Genomic DNA, 22,558 nt, shown 5'->3' with positions numbered 1-22,558 from the left:
GACTTAACTAATGTGGGCGGGCATGAAACCACATTTTTTTTTTTCCCTGTGGTATTTGACCATAGTAGAGTGGCTATTGTCTAAAAGTCTTTTTGTCTTGCCAGACTGCCCCTTTCTAGGATATTTTTCTGTCAACCAAAAGTAAGTTGCTTATGGCCCTGTGATATGAAGGGGCTGAACATCAATATGCAAAAAGCTAACTGAGATGTTACATTACTATACTGAGAAGAAAAAAATATGTGCACTAAAATGAATTGTAATGGATCTTGAAACCCAGAAACTCATAGCTTTTGTTATCAAGTACTCAAATTCTTGAAGTACGAAGAGTATGAAAAGTACCAAAGGAATTAAGAAATCTGGTAGCTAGTCATATAGCAGGTATTTTACTGTAGGACAAACCATTTAAGCTGTTGTTCATTTCAAGAAAGAAGGTATAATATTGGTTTATCTTCATGACATATTGATGCAATTCTACAAGTCTGTAATTCTGTAATTTTGCACTTAAGGAGAAATTAATATTTTTCCCATTGAGCTTAATGAAATAAAAATAAATGTATTCATATTTAGTTGGGAAAAGAGCAATGTGATTTAGAAATAATTCAATATTACTCAATAAAAATTTACAGATGCATTTTCAATCAATGTACGTTATAAATAAAATGCAATATTGCTAAACAGTGATATAATCTGTTAGCACAAATCAAAACTTGCCTGTTTTAACTATAACTTTTATCTGCTAATACATTATCAACTACCAAATGATTACCAATCCAATGAACACTGGAGTGCAAAGATAAAAAAAAAATTCAATTGAAAGGACAAATTCCAGATACTCAACACATGAGATAAAACACTCTTCAGTTTTAGTAAGATATGATTCATTTAAATTACATGTATCCCATCAAAAAGTGGGCAAAGGACATGAATAGGCAATTCTCAAAAGAAGATGTACAAACTGCCAACAAACATATTAAAAAAATGTTCAACATCACTAATTATCAGGGAAATGCAGATTAAAACCACTATAAGATACCACCTTACTCCTGAAAGAATGGTCACAATTAAAAAATCAAAAAATAATAGATGGTGGTGTGGATGTGGAGAAATGGGAACACTTCTACACTGCTGGTAGGAATGTAAACTAGTATAACCAATATGGAAAACAGCATGGAGATTCCTTAAAGAACCGCAAGTAGAACTACCATTTGATTCAGCAATCCCAGTGCTGGGCATCAAAGGAAAAGAAGTCATTATATGAAAAAGAGAAGGTAAATGTCTCCAGTAGCCCATTGTATCTACCTACATAAACTGTGGAACCATTACATATGTATATGCATACATATTGACTACTTATGCATTTGTATATACTTTTCTGAGACTTCAGGGAACCTTCTCAAATATGGAAGTTAAAACTGGAGACTAAAACTTTTTTGAATGGTAATTTTATAGTCTTCAGAACATATGAATAAACATGGAGCTAAAAGTCATTATCCAAGATTAAAAAATAAATAGTATAATAAATATCATAATAACAATTCAATGCAATTTAATAAATAATGTTGTCTAAGCAACGGTAGCTCAAAATATAAATTTCTCTAAGATTACATCTTAGATATGTGGTAGAAGCATTCATATTGGAACATGTACTCAATTTTTAATTAGTGTTTTGTCATAACTTAAATTGCATCACTTCAAGTTTTCTTTTCCTGTTACATCTGAAGGATTCACCTTGCTAAAATGATTTTTCAATTTTGAAAGCACTTTGTTTTCAAAATGTTTTGAAAGAATTAGGGTTATGTTAATAAATTATTTAGCCAATCTTAAAATGGCACCACTGAAATATTCTGATAGACCCTCTTTTTACTTCCTGGAAATATCTTTTTTTGAGATGCATTGACTCTTTCAGACAATCAAGTAGCTTTTTAGTAAATGACTTCACCGAACATCTATTTCTATGCAACCCAGTGCAGATTGCTTCTCTTTACCATTTTTTAAGAAAGATCAGAAAAAAATGATAAATAAATGAAATATTTCTATTTTCCCTGGTAAATTTGTTATATGCATATTTTACATAAGAGATGTATTTTGTATTCTGAGTTTTTTTGCTTTAATTAATGCATTTGCCTTATAAAGGCAGATACTATTCACGTGAGCAAAAGCTGATCCATAATTGTGTATGCTATCTAATCATTTTTATGGCATTGATTATCACAGGATTTGTGTACTGGACAAAGATCAATTTAAAGTAAATTCATGATAATGCTGCCATTATGTGGTTTGTAATATGCTTATTAAGTGGAATCAATTTTATGTCAAATCTTCACATCCAAAATATTTAAAGTACATACTGTAAAAACTTGATAAACTGTTCACCTGAAAATAAAATGATTATATTACATAGAGTTTAGAAAATACAAGAATAAGGAGAGTGTATAGGGTAGGATAAATGTCAAGAGTCAGGAAAAGGAAGGGGAAAAAGAAATAAAGATGGTAGGCAGAAAATAGAATATTATACATAAATAGATTTAAACATAAAAATATTTTGACAAAAATTTGTATTGTTACTTCTTAGTTATGCCCTCTGTGTTTTACCAGTTTCTTTGGTATCTGTGATAAGGGTGTTAGAAGTCTGAAATCACTATTTGTACCTGTGTAATACTCTCATCTCCTTATCTCCACCTTAATACCATCTCATTCTTTGTCCGTAAGGAATAACTTGAAAAGCTGTTTTGTGCATGGATGGAAATATATGTATGTGTGTATAAATACATTAAAAATTATATCACGAGTTCAGGAGATTGAGATCATCTTGGCCAACATGGTGAAATCCCGTCTCTACTAAAATACAAAACATTAGCCGGGCGTGGCGGCACATGCCTGTAACCCAAGCTACTTGGGAGGCTGAGGCAGGGGAATCGTTTGAACCCAGGAGGCGGAGGTTGCAGTGAGCTGACATTGTGCCACTGCACTCCAGCCTGGCGACAGAGCAAGACTGCGTCTCAAGAAAATAAATAAATATATATAAATATACACACAACAAGTGACTATGATTTAGCAATTGTAGCATTCAGAGGAAAAAAAAAATATTGCTTCTTTCAGTTTGTGAATCTAGTAATTCCTTTTATAAAGAAGTAGCCCAAAGTCAATCAGATGTTTCTGAGCCAGGTTTTTCTAAAGATTGTGTTATTATTCACTCTGGGAGATATGCTTTCATAAATAGTAAGCATGAAGCTGTCACACAGATTTATTTGTTTTTCTGGCCTACGAAAAAGCCACTGTGACCTCAGAGATAGTGTCAGACTCCCATCTTGATCAGCCTCAGAGTTCTTAAAATACAAAGAATTACTCAATCTGTTTTATATATGAATTTCCCAGGGACCTAGTTAAAATAGAAATTCTTGGGCCACTGTCTTTAAGATTTAGATTTATTATTTCTTGGGCTGAGCTCAGAAGTCTCTTTTTGATGAGCATTTCAGGTGATTCCAATGTAGCTTCTTTAAGGACATTTATTTGAGTAAAATGTAAATAAGCTTTCTGCTAACAAACTGGGTGGCTGCTTCTCTGGTAATGCCTACCGAAGTACCAGAAATTTCAGGGTTTTGTCAGCATTTGCAATCAGTTCAGACAACTCTCTGTAACCACAATCAAAATCATTCAATAATTTAGAATTTCTGAAGATGACAGAAATAATTAGTTAAAACTTACTGAGAATATGGTATTTAATAATAACTGTATTGTCCTAGCACTTTGGGAGGCCTAGACGGGTGGATCATGAGGTCAGGAGTTCAAGACCAGACCAGCCTGACCAAGATGGTGAAACCCCGTCACTACTAAAAATCCAAAAATCAGCCAGGTGTGGCAGCGCGCGCCTGTAGTCCCAGCTACTTGGGAGGCTGAGGCAGAAGAATTGCTTGAACCTGGGAGGCGGAGGTTGCAGTGAGCCGAGATCGCACCACTGCACTCCAGCCTGGGTGACAAAGCGACACTCCATCAAAAAAAAAAAAAACTGTATTGATTATACATTTAACATCAATAATTGTTTATAATAAAACAATTGAGTATTATAATGCAATCCTTTGAACTCAGGTAATTGCTTGGCATTCTAAAATTATTATTATTTTTTTTCAAATTTGAAAGTTTGCTTTTTCCAGTGACTAATGAAATAATGCAGCACTGTTTGGGGATATTGTGTGCTCCTGTTTTGTTTCAAAGATATTAGCTCACCTTCAAAATGCTTGAAATATTTTCTTTGTTTTTATTTTTGGCAAATTCCATCATAAGTAGAATGATAGGAATACTAGTTTTATTGCTATGTAAGCTTAGGAAGGTGACATTGGAAGTGCCAATGCCATATTTTTCGTTTCTTTCACTCCATTACCTGATGTAATGAACCAAAATACTCATTATTTGGTCTTTCCCTGTATTTATTCTTTTTTAAAAAAATCATGATAAAGATGTCAGCAATGCATATTGTAATATCTGGAATTATAGAAAGCAGAGATCCCAAAAGGTTTGGAAAATTCAAAGACTGATAGAAATTCAAGCTGGAAGAAAACTGAGTAAAAAATTACTTGTATGAGGGTTGAGAGAAAGAAAAGTACTGTTTCTCAAATGTGCTCATGCTAGCAATCACCTGATATAGTTGATAAAACATGCAGATTCAGTTGATCTTAAGTGTGCCCTAAAATCTCCATGTTTAACAAGTATACAGGCCTTCTTATGAACAGGTAAGTCTAGTAAACACTGAAACTGCATTAATAATATATTAGCTTGGTAAAGACATGTTTGTAAAAGTCTTCACAGCTTAATTAGGGAGAAGTTTATAACTCTGGACACCAACTATGGCTGTTATTCACAGTAAATCTGCAGAATCTATAAACTTTTTAAATTCAACTTTATTTACAGTATAACTTACATGAAGTAAAATTTACCCTTTTTAAGTATATATATCTTTGGATGGGTTTTGTCTCTATAAAGATCTAATAATGAAATAATTGGCATATATTAATGTTTTGAGAAAATATCTTAGTCTTTTAGAAATTGGAAATAATTATCTGTTTGATGTAAAACCACCATAGTAGCAGAAAGCCTCAGAGAATGGCTTTGGACACCTGCTGACAACTTCTAGCGGCTTAACTATTTTGATATTTATGAATGTCTTCATATCTGGTTGCTTAGTTTGGTGTAAACAAATTATTTTCCATGAGGCTTTTACATACCTTTCTTTCAATGCTGAGTTGAAACTCCACATTTGAAGATATTATACTTAAAAGTATAACATCCAATAATTATATCATAGTTATTCCAATCTTGAAGAATATATAGAAGTTCTAAAAATTCTGGAAAAGGAGATAAAGACTATTGTAATGAGCATATTTATAAATCAGTCAGCATGCCTTTCTTTTATCTTATATTTGGAGAAAATATGAGTACTTTTGCCAATATGACAGAATGCTAGGTATTATTGCCTAGTTATTTCTGAAAATTTTGTAACTGCTGGACTTCAAAATCATTATTATTTTTTGGGGGGGTTGGGGAGAAGGAATTTTGCACTTGTCACCCAGGCTGGAGTGCAGTGGTGCCATCTCTGCTCCCTGCAATCTCCGCCTCCCAGGTTCAAGCGATTCTCCTGCCTCAGCCTCCTGAGTAGCTGGGATTATAGGCACCTGCCACCACCTACAGATACTTTTTGTATTTTTATTAGAGACGGGGTTTCACCATGTTGACCAGGCTGGCTGCTAACTCCTGACTTCAGGTGATCCACCCACCTCAGCCTCCCAAAGTGCTGGGATTATAGGCGTGAGCCACCGCGCCCGGCTACAATCATTTAGAATATTAAAGATATTGGCTGGGCACGGTGGCTCACACCTGTAACCCCAGCACTTTGGGAGGCAGAGGCGGGCGGATCAGGAGGTCAGAAGATCGAGACTATGCTGGTCAACATGGTGAAACCCCATCTCTACTAAAATACAAAAAAAAAAAAAAAATTAGCCAGGTGTGGTGGCATGCACCTGCAGTCCCAGCTACTAGGGAGTCTGCGGCAGGAGAATCGCTTAAACCTAGGAGGTGGAGGTTGCAGTGAGCCGAGATCGTGCCACTGCACTCCAGCCTGGTGACAGAGTGAAACTCTGTCAAAAAAAAAAAAAAAAGATATTGTTGGATGTGTGTTGGCAACTGAATAGGTAACAGAGGGTAGACAGTTCTATCAAGCATCACAAAATTCATATTTTTCCTAAAAAGCATATTAAAACTAGAACACACCACTAACAATCCTGTAATTCATGGTTTCATTTCATTTATATTTGCTTAACAAATAAAATAACGCCAATTGCATTAATACAATTAGATATTCTTCACCTATTGGTATTGTCAACTATTGTATAGGTTCAGTAGCTACAAACATGTTCCAACTTGATGACCAAGAATGCTCAGTAGGTCTTGATTTTTTTTTTAAACTGTATGCTTCCCAATTCTGTGCAATACTTGGAAGTAAGAAATGTATTTGCATGATTCATTTTGTCCTCGAATAAATGTCTATCAGACATTCTGTAGTGTCATTTCATTTCATAATCTTTTATTTTAAATATCTTTTATCTGAACAGAAGTAATTCTTTCTACAGTTCACTACAACTGTTCTTTCTAAGAGTTTTTTCTACTGTAGTCTTTAATAATGCTATTATGTTTCTTTATTTATTGAGGAGGCTTTCAATCTATATTTCAGTAATTATATGTATAGAACCCTACCATCTATTCCCTCTAATTTCTTCTCTTTATTCAAATAACTTTACATAAAATAACTATGATTTCTTATTAATGTTTATCTGTATGTAAATATGGCTGATTTTTTTGGATAGTAGGAATAAAGTATAAAGTGACTGATAAACTTACTAATTGAGTGGGATGACAGTAAGGGAAAATGTCATAAGGAAAGAGAAAATTTTAAACAACAAAATTATTTAACAGCCTTGAATTTGGGTTTGGCATTGGTTGTGTTATATATTGATACTCTAAATATGAGTTCTTAAAAAATCATTTTTATTAATTAGCATCCTTTTTCTTAGTCAAAGTGACTGACTTGCCAGTGTCTCCAACTAGAGTAATTTGAAAGATTATACTTTTCATACGGTATTAATAGTACTGTTTAATTTTGGGTAAATAAATATTTCCAACATTCCAAAAACAATTTGAAATCAAAGACAGCATAGGAGGTTCCAAGATGGTCAAATAGGAACAGCTCCAGTCTACAGCTCCCAGCATGAGCAGCGCAGAAGATGGGTGATTTCTGCATTTCCAACTAAGGTACTGGGTTCATCTTACTGGGGCTTGTCGGACAGTGGGCGCAGCCCACGGAGCGTGAGCCGAAGCAGGGCAGAGCATCGCCTCACCCAGGAAGCACAAGGGGTCGGGGATTCCCTTTCCTAGCCAAGGGAAGCCATGACTGATGGTACCTGGAAAATCGAGACACTGCCACCCTAATACTGTGCTTTTCCAACAGTCTTAGCAAACAACACACTAGGAGATTATATCCCACACCTGGCTCAGAGGTTCCCACACCCACGGAGCCTTGCTCACTGCTAGCACAGCAGTCTGAGATCGATCTGCAAGGTGGCAGTGAGGCTGTGGGAGGGGCGTCCACCACTGCTGTGGCTTGAGTAGGTAAACAAAGTAGCCAGGAAGCTCGAACTGGGTGGAGTCCACCGCAGCTCAAGGAGGTCTGCCTGCCTCTGTAGACTCCACCTCTGGGGGCAGGGCATAGCTGAACAAAAGGCAGTAGAAACTTCTGCAGACTTAAACGTCCCTGTCTGACAACTTTGAAGAGAGAGTGGTTCTCCCAGCAAGGAGTTTGAGATCTGAGAATGGACACACTGCCTCCTCAAGTGGGTCCCTGACCCCTGAATAGCCTAACTGGGAGACACCTCTCAGTAGGGGCCGACTGACACTTCATATGGCCAGGTACCCCTCTGAGATGAAGCTTCCAGAGTTAGGATCAGGCAGCAACATTTACCACTCTGCAATATTTGCTGTTCTGCAGCCTCTGCTGGTGATACCTAGACAAACAGGGTCTGGAATGGACCTCCAGCAAACTCCAACAGACCTGCAGCTGAGGGTCCTGACTGTTAGAAGGAAAACTAACAAACAGAAAGGACATCCACACCAAAACCCCATTTGTACATCACCATCATCAAAGACCAAAGGGAGATAAAACCACAAAGATGGGGAGAAACCAGAGCAGAAAAGCTGAAAATCTTAAAAATCAGAGTACCTCTTCTCCTCCAAAGGAATGTAGTTCCTTGCCAGCAAGAGAACAAAGCTGGATGGAGACTGATTTTGACAAGTTGAGAGAAGAAAGCTTCAGATGATTGATAATAACAAACTTCTCTGAGCTAAAGAAGGATGTTCGAACCCATTGCAAAGAAGCTAAAAACCTTGAAAAAAGATTAGACGAATGGCAAACTAGAATAAACAGCATCGAGAAGACCTTAAATGACCTGATGGAGCTGAAAACCATGACATGAGAACTATGAGATGCATGCACAAGCTTCAGTAGCCAATTCGATCAAGTAGAAGAAAGGGTATCAGTCATTGAAGATCAAATGAATGAAATGAAGCAAGAAGAGAAGTTTACATAAAAAAGAGTGAAAAGAAATGAACAAAGCCTCCAAGAAATATGGGACTATGTGAAAAGACCAAATCTACGTCTGATTGGTGTACCTGAAAGTGATGGGGAGAATGGAACCAAGTTGAAAAACAGTCTTCAGGATATTATCCAGGAGAACCTCCCCAACCTAGCAATGCAGGCCAACATTCAAATTCAGGAAATACAGAGAATGCCACAAAGATACTCCTCGAGAAGAGCTACTCCAAGACACATAATTGTCAGATTCACCAAAGTTGAAATGAAGGAAAAAATGTTAAGGGCAGCCAGAGATAAAAGTCGGGTTACCCACAAAGGGAAACCCATCAGACTAACAGCTGATCTCTCAGCAGAAACTCTACAAGCCAGAAGAGAGTGGGGGCCAATATTCAACAAGCTTAAAGAAAAGAATTTTCAACCCAGAATTTCATATCCAGCCAAACTAAGCGTCATAAGTGAAGGAGAAATAAAATCCTTTACAGACAAGCAAATGCTGAGAGATTTTGTCACCACCAGGCCTGCCTTACAAGAGCTCCTGAAGGAAGCACTAAATATGGAAAGGAACAACTGCTACCAGCCACTGCAAAAACATGCCAAATTGTAAAGACCATCAATGCTAGGAAGAAACTGCATCAGCTAACGAGCAAAATAACCAGCTAACATCATAATGACAGGATCAAATTCACACATAACAATTTTAACCTTAAATGTAAATGGGATAAATTCTCCAATTAAAAGACACAGACTGGAAAATTGGATAAAGAGTCAAGACCCATCAGTGTGCTGTATTCAGGAGACCCATTTCACATGCAGAGACACACATAGGCTCAAAATAAAGGGATGGAGGAAGATCTTCCAAGCAAATGGAAAACAAAAAAACCAGGGGTTGCAATCTTAGTCTCTGATAAAACAGACTTTAAACCAAAAAATATCAAAAGAGACAAGGCTATTACATAATGGTAAAGGGATCAATTCAACAAGAAGAGCTAACTATCCTAAATATATATACACCCAATACAGGAGCACCCAGATTTATAAAGCAAGTCCTTAGAGACCTACAAAGAGAATTAGACTCACACACAATAATAAGGGGAGACTTTAACACCCCACTGTCAACATTAGACAGATCAATGAGACAGAAAGTTAACAAGGATATCCAGGAATTGAACTCAGCTGTGCACCAAGCAGACCTAATAGACATCTACAGAACTCTCCACCCCAAATCAACAGAATATACATTCTTCTTGGCACTACATTACTTTAATTCCAAAACTGACCACATAGTTGGAAGTAAACCACTCCTAAGCAAATGTAAAAGAACAGAAATTATAAAAACCTGTCTCTCAGACCACAGTGCAATCAAACTAGAACACAGGATTAAGAAACTCCCTCAAAACTGCTCAACTACATGGAAACTGAACAACCTGTTCCTGAATGACTACTGGGTACATAATGAAATGAAGGCAGTAATAAAGATGTTCTTTGAAACTAAACAAAGACACAACATACAAGAATCTTTGGGAAACATTTAAAGCAATGTATAGAGGGAAATTTATCGCACTAAATGCCCACAAGAGAAAGCAAGAAAGATCTAAAATTGACACCCTAAGACACAATTAAAAGAACTAGAGAAGCAACAGCAAACACATTCAAAAGCTAGCAGAAGGCAAGAAATAACTAAGAGCAGAGTAGAACTGAAGGAGATAGAGACACAAAAAAACACTACAAAAAATCAATGAATCCAGAAGCTGGTTAGTTGAAAAGATCAACAAAATTGATAGACTGCTAGCAAGACTAATAAAGAAGAAAAGAGAGAAGAATCAAATAGACACAATAAAAAAATGATAAAGGGGATATAACCACTGATCCCACAGAAACACAAACTACCAGCAGAGAATAATATAAACACCTCTACGCAAATAAACCAGAAAATCCAGAAGAAATGGATTAATTCCTGGACACATACACCCTCCCAAGGCTAAACCAGGAAGAAGTTGAGTCTATAGACCAATAACAGACTCTGAAATTCAGGCAATAATTAGTAGCCTACCAACTAAAAGAAGTCCAGGACCAGATAGATTCACAGCCAAATTCTACTAGAAGTACAAAGAGGAACTGGTACCATTCCTTCTGAAACTATTCCAATCAATAGTAAAGAGGGAATCCTCCCTAACTCATTTTATGAGGTCAGCATCATCCTGATATCAAAGCCTGACAGAGACACAACAAAAAAGGAGAATTTTAGACCAATATCCCTGACGAACATCGATGCAAAAATCCTCAATGAAATACTGGCAAACCAAATCCAGCAGCACATCAAAAAGCTTATCCACCATGATCAAGTCGTCTTCATCCCTGGGATGCAAGGCTGGTTCAACATATGAAAATTAATAAACGTAATCCATCATGTAAACAGAACCAACGACGAGAACTACATGATTATCTCAATAGATGCAGAAAAGGCCTTCGACAAAATTCAACAGCCCTTTGCACTAAAAACACTCAAAAAATTAGTTATTGATGGGACGTATCTCAAAATAATAAGAGCTATTTATGACAAATCCACAGCCAAATGGGATTTGGGCAAAAATTGGAAGCAATCCCTTTGAAAACTGGCACAAGACAGGGATGCCCTTTCTCACCACTCCTACTCATCACAGTGTTGGAAGTTCTGGCCAGGTCAACCAGCAGGAGAAAGAAGTAAAGGGAATTCAATTAGGAAAAGAGGAAGTCAAATTGTCCCTTTTTGCAGATGACATGATTGTATATTTAGAAAACCCCATCGTCACAGCCCAAAATCTCCTTAAGCTGATAAGCAACTTCAGCAAAGCCTCAGGATACAAAATCAATGTGCAAAAATCACAAGCATTCCTACACACCAATAATAGACAAACAGAGAGCCAAATCATGAGTGAACTCCCATTCACAATTTCTTCAAAGAGAATAATCCAACTTACAAGGGATCTGAAGGAACTCTTCAAGGAGAACTACAAACCACTGCTCCATGAAATAAAAAAGGACACTAACAAATGGAAGAACATTCCATGCTCATGTATAGGAAGAATCAATACCATGAAAATGGCCATACTGCCCAAGGTAATTTATAGATTCAATGCCATCCCCATCAAGCTACCAATGACTTTCTTCACAGAATTGGAAAAAACTACTTTAAAGTTCATATGGAACCAAAAAAGAGCTCACATTGCCAAGACAATCCTAAGCCAAAAGAACAAACCTGGGAGCATCACACTACCTGACTTCAGACTATACTACAAGGCTATGATAACCAAAACAGCAAAACAGTATCTCTGGTACCAAAACAGAGATATAGACCAATGGAACAGAACAGAGCCCTCGGAAATAATACCGGACATCTACACCATCTGATCTTTGACAAACCTGACAGAAACAAGAAATGGGGAAAGGATTCCCTATTTAATAAATGGTCCTGGGAAAACTGGCTAGCCATGTGCAGAAAGCTGAAACTAGATCCCTTCCTTACACCTTATACAAAAATGAATTCAAGATGGATTAAAGACTTAAATGTAACCATAAAACCCTAGAAGAAAACCTAGGCAATACCATTCAGGACATAGGCATGGGCAAGGCCTTAATCACTAAAACACCAAAAGCAATGACAACAAAAGCCAAAATTCAGAAATGCAATCTAATTAAACTAAAGAGCTTCTGCACAGCAAAAGAAACTACCTTCAGAGTGAACAGGCAACCTAAAGAATGGGAGAAAATTTTTACAATCTACCCATCTGACAAACGGCTAATATCCAGAATCTACAAAGAACTTAAACAAATTTACAAGAAAAAGTCAAACAACCCCACCAAAAAGTGAGCGAAGGATATGAACAGACACTTCTCAAAAGAAGACATTTATGTAGCCAACAGACAAATGAAAAAATGCTAGCCATCACTGGCCATCAGAGAAATGCAAATCAAAACCACAATGAGATACCATCTCTCACCAGTTAGAATGGCAATCATTAAAAAGTCAGGAAACAACAGGTGCTGGATAGGATGTGGAGAAATAGGAATGCTTTTACTCTGCTGATGAGACTGTAAACTAGTTCAGCCATTGTGGAAGACAGGGTGGTGATTCCTCAAGGATCTAGAATTAGAAATAACATTTGACCCAGCCATCCCATTACTGGGTATATACCCAAAGGATTATAAATCATGTTGCTATAAAGACACATGCACACCCATGTTTACTGCAGCACTATTCACAATAGCAAAGACTTGGAACCAACCCAAATGTCCATCAATGATAGACTGGATTAAGAAAATGTGGCACATATACACCATGGAATACTATGCAACCATAAAAAAGGATGAGTTCATGTCCTTTGTAGGGGCATGGACGAAGCTGGATACTATCATCCTGAGTAAACTATTGCAAGCACAGAAAACCAAACACTGCATGTTTTCACTCATATGTGGGAATTGGACAATGAGAACACTTGGAAACAGGGTGGGGAACATCACACACTGGAGCCTGTTGTGGGGTGGGAGCAGCAGGGAGGGATGGAATTAGGAGATATACTTAATGTAAATGAAGAGTTATTGGGTGCAGCACACCAATATGGCACATGTATACATATGTATCAAACCTGCATGTTGTGCACCTGTACCCTGGAACTTAAAGTATAATACAAAAAATAATAATAATAAAAAAGAAATCAAAGACCACACAGAAAGGGACATATGCTCTATCTTTTTTTTTTTATTTTTTGAGGCAGAGTCTTGCTCTGTTGCCCAGGCTGGAGTGCAGTGGCATGATCCTAGCTCACTGCAAGCTCCACCTCCCGGGTTCACGCCATTCTCCTGCCTCAGCCTCCCGAGTAGCTGCGATCACAGGCACTCTCCACTGTGCCCTGCTAATTTTTTTTTTTTTGTATTTTTTAGTAGACACCGGGTTTCACCATGTTAGCCAGGATGGTCTCGATCTCCTGACCTCGTGATCCTCCTGCCTTGGCCTCCCAAAGTGCTAGGATTACAGTCATGAGCCACTGCACCCAGCCAGAACATATGCTCTTAACCAAAACTAACATACATGTTGAAATTATTTCTGATCTGTGTTTTGCCATTTACCTTTATTCATTCTGAAGCTTAACTCTTACCCTCCCTCTCAAGAATCAAAGACAAAAATTAAATCCTCATTATTTTAATGTTTAAATTATTTTGCTCAATACTACTCTTTAAAAAGAGAGACAGGAAAGGTGTATTATGAAAATGAGCAATAAGATATTTCAGCTTTTACAGCTGTAAGACAATGAAAGGTTAATAAGAAACTCTAAAGTCAACATAGTGAAAATTCCCCAATGTATTTAAAACTCTTAAGTTATGTAATGACTACAAAGTTCATATTCAGACAATTTAAGTAAATGTTTGTGTGTATTTGTCCCTTGACAATGCTATCAAGGAAATTCTGTTTGAGAATGTACTCTGTAATGTGAATAGGTTATAAAATCAAATAACAGATCTAGTCTTTTCTGTCTATAACAGAGTGTATGTCTTGAATCAAAAGTTTAATCTTTCTGAGCCTCAGTGTTTTCATTGGCACAGCTAGGGGATAGGCACTACTATTATCCTCATGTTATAAATTTCAAAACTGAAGCATAGATGAATTAAGCAACTTGTTAGGGATACAAAGCCAAGAAATACTAGAGTAAGAACTTGCTCAAGATTATATGATCAATGAGTGTCAAAAGTGAGACTTGTGTACAGAGCTCATTCTGATTTTAGTTCTTCTTTTGCACTAAGCAGCCTACCAAAGTGAATGCCTCATGAAGTTCAGCAGTAGTGAGAAGGAGAAGGCCCTGGAGACAATGACTGTATGTGTGCGTTTGTGTGTGTGTATATAAATACCTATGTATTGTGTGTGTGTGTTGACATATGTACGTATTGTGTGTGTGTGTGTGTGTGTGTAATAGATTTTCAAATTTAGTAACATGTACATGATGCATAATTCAAACATTACAGATGTCTTGTTCTTTCCCAAGAGACAATTAGCATTATTAGTACCTTCCCAGAGACCATCTATACATTTACAGACACATATTTATATATACACACACACACATATATACACACATATATATGTTATGTGTAATGTATATGTGTAGACCATTTATATATTTACAAACATATGTATCTACACATTTACATACATATATACAGAGATCATTATACATTTACAGACATATATGTATATATGTTACATATATAACATTAATGATATATGTAACCTAAATGATATATACTATGCACACTATGTTGCTTCTAACTTTTTTCTCTTAGAGGTCATATAAGCTACTACATATCTGTCATTTTTCTAATTTATTTTATAATACTCTGTTTTATATATGTGCTATAATGTAACTAGTCACAAAGTAATGAACTTACAAATTCTTTCTAATTTTTGCTGTTATAAACAAAACTGCAGTGAGTAGATAAGATTTTAATGTATGCAATTATGTATGTAGAAAGAAGACCTATGGGTGGGATTTCTGGGTCAACAAACATATATATTTTTAAATTTAAATGGATGTGCCATTCACCAACTTGACAGCAATTTCCTACCCAGATGCACATATGGGAAGGGCTGTTTTCCATACACTCTCCACTACAGTTTATCCAATCATTTTATTGCTAGAGAGTGAAACATGATCTGATGGCTTTAATTTTTATATCTCTTATTATTTATGTATCTTAGTCTGTTCACTTTCTAATATTTTTTTCTGGGTAATGTCAGTTCATATAATTTGCCATTTTAAAAATTAGACCATTGGTCTATTTATTATTGATTTGTAGGAGCTTATGTTAATTCTAGACGTAAACTTTGGCATTTGATAAAATTATCAAAATGCTCTCAATTCGTCATTTAAATTTCTCATTGTTTAAGATGTTTTGAACCAAAAAAAGACCATTTACATTTCTATGTATTTAATTTGTCAGAATTTTCTCTCTATAGCTTCTGAGTTTTAAACATATTTAGATAAGATTCCTATTCAGTGTTTGCTTTAAAAAAAAGAGAATGAATAAGATAGTTTCTTTAGTTTTCTTCTAGTACTTTTATAGTTTTATTTTTTAATGTTAAAACTTTTAATTCATCTAGGATTTATTTTGGTGATGTAAAAATCCAACATTATTTGTTTCTCCAAAACCTCCCAGTTTTTCCCACATTATTTGTTGAATAATATCTTTCTACAGATTTGAAATGCTAATTTTAAGGTCCAGAATTTTTAATAGTATTTATTAAGATATTTAAGGCTTGGTGTGGTCGTTCATGCCTGTAATCCCAGCACTTTGGGAGGCTGAGATGGGTGGATCACCTGAGGTCAGGAGTTGGAGCCCAGCCTGGCCAACATGGCAAAAACCTTTTGCTACTAAAAATACAAAAAAAATTAGCTAGGTGTGGCAGTGGGCACCTGTAATCCCAGCTACTCGAGAGGGTGAGGCAGGAGAGTTGCTTGAACCTGGGAGGCGGAGGTTGCAGCGGGCCAAGATTGTGCCACTACACTCCAGCCTGGGTGATAAGAGCGAAACTCCATCTCAAAAAAAAAAAAAAAGATTTTAAAAAGTCATTTACCCTATTATTCATATTTGACATATATCAAGAAGACATTGTAATACTTCATAATCCTTAACTTAACTTGGAAGCAGTAATGGATTGGTTGGAACATATTTAATTGTTTACATAAGTGTCAATTGAATAGAATTTCTTTGTGAGATTTAGGTAATGATTAGGGATAAAGAGAAAGGGTAAACAATTCCAGACAACAAGAGTGAAAGAACAACTGACCATAAGAAATCTTAAAATATGCCATGGTTATACATCCACTCCTTAGAAATAATCCATATATATTTTAAAATTATAACTTGTATTTAAGCTTATCTAAATATAGCTTATATTAAAATTTCTAGAGATGGATGAGAGTCTTAGATATATTTAGGCTATACAAATACCTCTGGATATGCACTCCTAATTGTGTTTGATTAATTAAAAAACTGCCAATTCCTTTCCATGTTTCCAGTCTCTATGGTCGAGAAATAAATGAAATATGTCTTACTTGACAAAATCCCTCATCAGAAACTAGTCTCTATTATGACATGTGCTTTCTGCATGTACACTCTCACAGTGAAGATAATGTATCCTTGTAAATAAAAATGACCTCATGAACTCTGGGACTTCACCCAGGTACTTCACATAGTTCTAAGGCGCTTGTTAATGCTGACATTGTGCATGATTTTATTATTTAAAATATATGATAGTCTAAACTTCAAAGTTATTAATGCTTTAATGCAAAGAGTATGGCCTTTGGAGATAGAAACCTCTGGCTTTTCAGCTGAATGTGGACATTAAACTTCCTCTTCTCCACCTGCAACTGTAGAACAATTGCTCCGTTCATGTGTTTTTTTTTATTTTTTGACGATAAAGTAAAATAATGAGAAAACATTATAGCACAGTGTTTTATATAAAAGTTTAGAAATGTTAACTCACTTTTTTTTTCTCCTTCACTGGAAACCATTTTTATTACATAATACCGGGTGTTTTACTTTACTTAAAAATTTTATTATAATAACTCTTCCAACACATTATTATAATTTCAAAGTTTTTATTTCTTGAAATCATTTTCATGGTACTTAATTTCTTATGTATTTTATTTTTCTTCAAGAGCAAGATAATTTGAGAGAGGTGGGGCAACATGGCAGAATAGAAGTCTCCACCAATTGTCACCCCTTCCCACAAGGACACCAATTAACAATAATCTACATGAATTAAGCACCTTTGTAAGAACTAAAAACCAGGTGAGCACTCACAGTACCTGGATTTAACTTTATTTCTCTGAAAGAGGCACTGAAAAGGTAGGAGAAACAATTCCGAATGGCCAACACCACTAATTTCCCATTCCTGGCAGCAGCAGCGTGGTGTGGAGAGCATGGGGAGAGGGAGAGCCAGCAATTATGAAGCATTGAACTCAGTGCAACCCTTTTTATAGCAGAAAGCAAATTAGCCCAATCTCATCTGATGCTTACCCACAGCAGGTGCATTTAAACCAGCCCTAGCCAGAGGGGAATTGCTGATCCCAGTGGTGGGAACTTGAGTTTCCGCATGCTTTGCCATTGGGCTAAAGGGGTCTAGGGCTCAAAAAAAAACCTTGAAAGGTACTCTAGGCCACAAGGACTGCAACATCTAGGTGATCGCTATGGCTGAACTGGGCCCAGAGATAGTGGACTGAGGAAGGATGCGACCCACTGAGACCCCAGCTGGGTTGGCTAAGGGAGTGGTGGTATCATTCCTCCCCAACCCCAGGTTACAAAGGAGTGGTTCCAGAAGAGACCCCTTCATTCCACTTGAGAAGAGGAGAAAGAGGAGCAGGGAAGACTTTATCTTGCAGTTTGGAAGCCACCTCAGCCGCAGCATAGGATATTGGTTAGAGTTATGAGGCCGCATTTCTAGGTCCTAGCTTCCAGACATTTCTAGACACACCCTTGTCCAGAAGCAATTCCTTTGCCTTGAAGGGAAGGACTCAGTCTTGGAAAGATTCATCACCTGCTAACTGAAGAGCGCTTGGGCCCTGAATAACCAGCAGTGATACCCAGGTACTACGTCAATGGCCTTAGGTGAGACACTGAGACTCGCTGGCCTCAGGTGAGACTCAGCACATTCCCAGCTGTGGTGACTGTAGGGTGAGACTGCTTCCACTTCAGAAAAGTGAAGGGAATAGTAAAGGGAACTTTGTCTTGCAGTTAGGTACCAGCTCAGCCACGGGGGGATAGAGCACCTACTGGGCTCTTGGGGTCCCCAATTCCAGAACTTGGCTCTTGCTTGGCATTTCTGGATCTGTCTTGGGCCAGAAGGGAGCCAGCTTCCCTGAAGAGTGAGTCCCAGGCCAGACAGCATTCACAACAGCTGACTTAAGAGGCCTTGGGCTTTAAGGAAACATTGGTGGTGGTGGTGGCTACCAGGTAAGGCTTCTCTGTCTTTGGAAATGGGAGAGAAGAGTGGGAAGGACTGTGTCTTGTGGTTTGAGTGCCAACTCGGCCACAGTACAATAGAATACCAGGTGAAATTTCTGAAGTTTTTTACTACCTCTGCTCAGAGCCTGGGGGAACTCACTGTCCTTAAGGGAATGACATAGGCCTGGCTGCCCTTGTCACCTGCTGATTTTAGAGCCATGTAGCTTTGGGTGAACATAAGTGGTAGCCAGGGAGAGATAGCAGGCTTTTGGCCAGACCAAGTGCCAAATTGGCTTCAGTTCTAATCCAGCACAGTCCTAGGGGTGGTGGCCATAGGGGTTTTTGTGTCATTTCACCCCCAGCTCCAGGTGGCTCAGAGACCATAGAGAGACTGTTTGTTTGGGAGAAAGTAAATAAAGAGTACAAAAGTCTCTTCCCAGTAATCCAGAGCATTCTGGATCTTGTCCAAGACCATCAAGTCAGTACCTCTATGAGTCTGCAAGAACCACAGTGCTACCGGATTTGGGGTCATCCCCTAGAGAAGATACAGCTTAGATTACAATACGTAAGTCCTTTCAAATATCTGCAAATTTTTCCCAAGAAGCCCAGACTGAGAAGACGACATTAAATATGTAACTCTTTAATGCCTGTGCAAGAGTAAGATAACTTTACAAAATGACGTAGAATGTCAAAATACTTTAAGTAACTGATTTTCAATCACTATGTAAATTTTCAAAATAAAAAAATCAACAAAAGATAGAGTCATATAACATTTACATTTTCAGTGGTTAAATAACTTTTTTGAATCTGCCCATTTTCCTTTCTGTTTTGAATACTGTTATTCCTGCATGTCTATGTTATATGACTCTTGGTCATTTGCCTTTGTGGGTTTCTCTTCTTTTGGCTGCTTCTCTTAAAGTTATTTTGCTATTCATGGTATTCGAAAAGATATAGGCTTATGACATCTCAAAAACAATTAACTTGGGCTTGCTGCCATTAATTTGAGTGTTGATGTTGTTATAATAATAGAACGGACATGGTCCAGATCAGTAGCATGTCTTAATACTTTTTCTCTCCATTTTATAACTCGAAGTGATTAAAAATACTAAAAATATTTTAATCTGACTTAAATGCAAATTATTATTTCTTGCTTAATGCAGAAAATATTTAAATATTATTTATCGCTGAAAAACACATGTAGAATGAGATATAATTTAAATTTACATCTCCCCACATTCAGCTTTTTTGTAGCTTTTTGTTTTCCCTTATGTCCTGAGGCTAACCTTGAAACCAAGAAAATGACAGTTTAAAGAAATGAATATACTATTTATTTGCATAATGGGTTTTCATCCTTGATATTTGAGGTTAGAATTTAGGGACAAGAGGTAATTTTGTATGATTAAAATTTTCCTATTATATAGTCCCCATCAATAAATCTGATTTGCTGATCTCTGTTCTTGCCATAATCTGCATGCTCAATCTTTCTTTCTATTATTATCCTAGTCACATCTGATCCACATCTGTGGTCTTCCTAATCCATAAAGTGTTCAAGCAATAGTAATCATCTTATTCAATATCTATTCCTGTCTGCATTTCTCAGTCATCCTAACTGCAAAACTTGACATAATGGTTAGCAGGCATCAGTGGGCATATTATCAGTATAGTGATAGAATAGAGAGAAAGGAAAGAGGTTAGTGAGCTAGAAAGGATAACTGCATTCTTTCAAAGGAAAGAGTCATGGAAATAAGAACAGGAGCGGGGGGAGAAGCTAAGGTATCTGAGATTATTTTGTTTACCTCATATAGGTGGATCTAAAATGATTATTTTAAAATGCTATTTGGAAATGTATGCAAATACAGATTGCATACAAATAAGAATTTCATAGTTTTAGACCCAAAATTTTATTTTGGTAGCCAAGAACAGGAAGAATTGAAAAGTAATATTTATCAGAGACGGGAAAATTAGATCTCACGAAATGACAGAGCTTTCATTAAAATGGGTTTATTATATAGATGAGAAAACTGAGGTGAATATCAAATGACTTGCTTAGACTCAAATTTAAGTATTCAGTAGCTAGGCAAGATCTCCTGTGTCCCAGACCAATGTTTAGTCTGCTGAATAAGATCACCAATTGTCATGGGTATGAAGTAGAGTGATGTTAACCATCCCAGGTTTTTAATGGTTTCAGAAATAAAAGCAGAGAAAAAGCAACAAACGAGTGAACCTTACAATTCCTTAAGTGTTATATATAATATGAAGAAAGCAATTAATATCCTGCTTAGAGATTAATCATCCTCATTTAACAGATATTTATTGAGCACCTTCTATGTCAAGAGCTTCATACAATCTTCTTCTAAAATCAGTGTCAAAAGCCACTTACATATTTTGTTTTTTTAATTGCCTTTCTATTATTTTAGCCAAAGATTAAACCTTTTTATAAGTTTTGTTATTTAAGACGTTATCTTTTTAATCCAAATCCAGGAAAAGTTCAACAATATAAGAAAATTAGTTATAATCTACTCTATTTTGGTTGGTTATCTTTTTCCTAACTGATTAATCTTTTGATATTTCTAGTAAAGTTTGAGTGGTTTTGATTTGTTTTCATTTGGCCTATCAGATTTTTAAATATACAATAGTACTCATTTTCTAAATATAGTCATGCACTGCATAACGACGTTTCAGTCAACCATGGACCACATATACAACGGTGTTCCCATAAGATTATGATAGAGCTCAAAAATGATTCTTGCCTAGTGACATCATAGCTATTGCAAAGCATTATTCACACATTTACGATGATGCTGGTATAAACAAACCTACTGTGCTGTCGGTCTTATGAAAATATACTACATGCAATTACCTACAGTTCATAATAATAATAATAAACGTCTGTGTTACTAGTTCATATATTTACCAGTCTATATTTTGTATACTTTTGCTAGTGTGTATTTCTTCTATTTATAATAAAAAAGTAGTTCAGTGTAAAACAATATGCTGCATTAGGCCAGCAGCAGTCTCACACATTTTGTGTTTATTTTGTCTGTTGATTGCATCATTTTCTCTTGTACTTGATCAAATCTCATGTGGTTTTGCTCATCATGGCCTCTAAGCATACAAAATCCACTGCTAATGTTGCCAGTAAGAAGCCACATTGAATCATTCACCTGAACAGGAAATTAAAAGTGATTAAGGACTACAAAGGTAGAAAATCAATGATGATTATTGCTCACCAATCATACATGTTCCTGCCTAACATAGCTATGATCTTGAAGAACACAGTAACAAAAGCTTTTAAAGGATATGATTCATTGAAGGCAATGGGATAAACAAAAATTTTAAAAGTGCTTATATCAGATACGGAGAAACTTCTAATGACTTGGATCAAAGACCAGACACAGAAGTGTATCACCCTCAGCACAATGATGATCACAGCCAAAGCAAAAAGTTTCTTTGCAATATAAAAAGAAAAGGCTGGACTTGACTATGATGTTGAATTTACTGCTAGCTCTGAGTGGCTTAAAGGATTCAAGAATCATTATTTTTACATAATGTGAAAATGAGTGGTAAGTCTATAAGTGCTGATGTGAAAGCAGCTGAAGAATTTTGGGAAACTGTACATAAGCTGATTGTGGAGGAAAATTACTTGCCAGAGCAAATCTTCAATATGAATGAAACCTCCCTATTCTGGAAACAGATGCCTGAAAGAACTTTCATCTATAATGAAGTGTCATCAATGCCAGGTGTGAAGGCTTTTAAGGACAGGAAAACAGCCTTGCTTGGGGGCAATATTGCAGGCTACAAATTAAAACCTTTTGTGATCTGGCACCATAGGAACTCCGGGGCCTTCAAGCATATTAATAAGTGCACACTGATAGTGAACTACAGAAATAGTATGAAGTTACATATTATCCAGTTCCTCTTCCAAGATAACCTCTGGAACTGCTATGC

This window comes from Gorilla gorilla, chromosome 2 (assembly GCF_029281585.2).
Source record: "Gorilla gorilla gorilla isolate KB3781 chromosome 2, NHGRI_mGorGor1-v2.1_pri, whole genome shotgun sequence".
Taxonomy (NCBI): domain Eukaryota; kingdom Metazoa; phylum Chordata; class Mammalia; order Primates; family Hominidae; genus Gorilla; species Gorilla gorilla.
Note: the sequence above shows the minus strand (reverse complement) of the source record.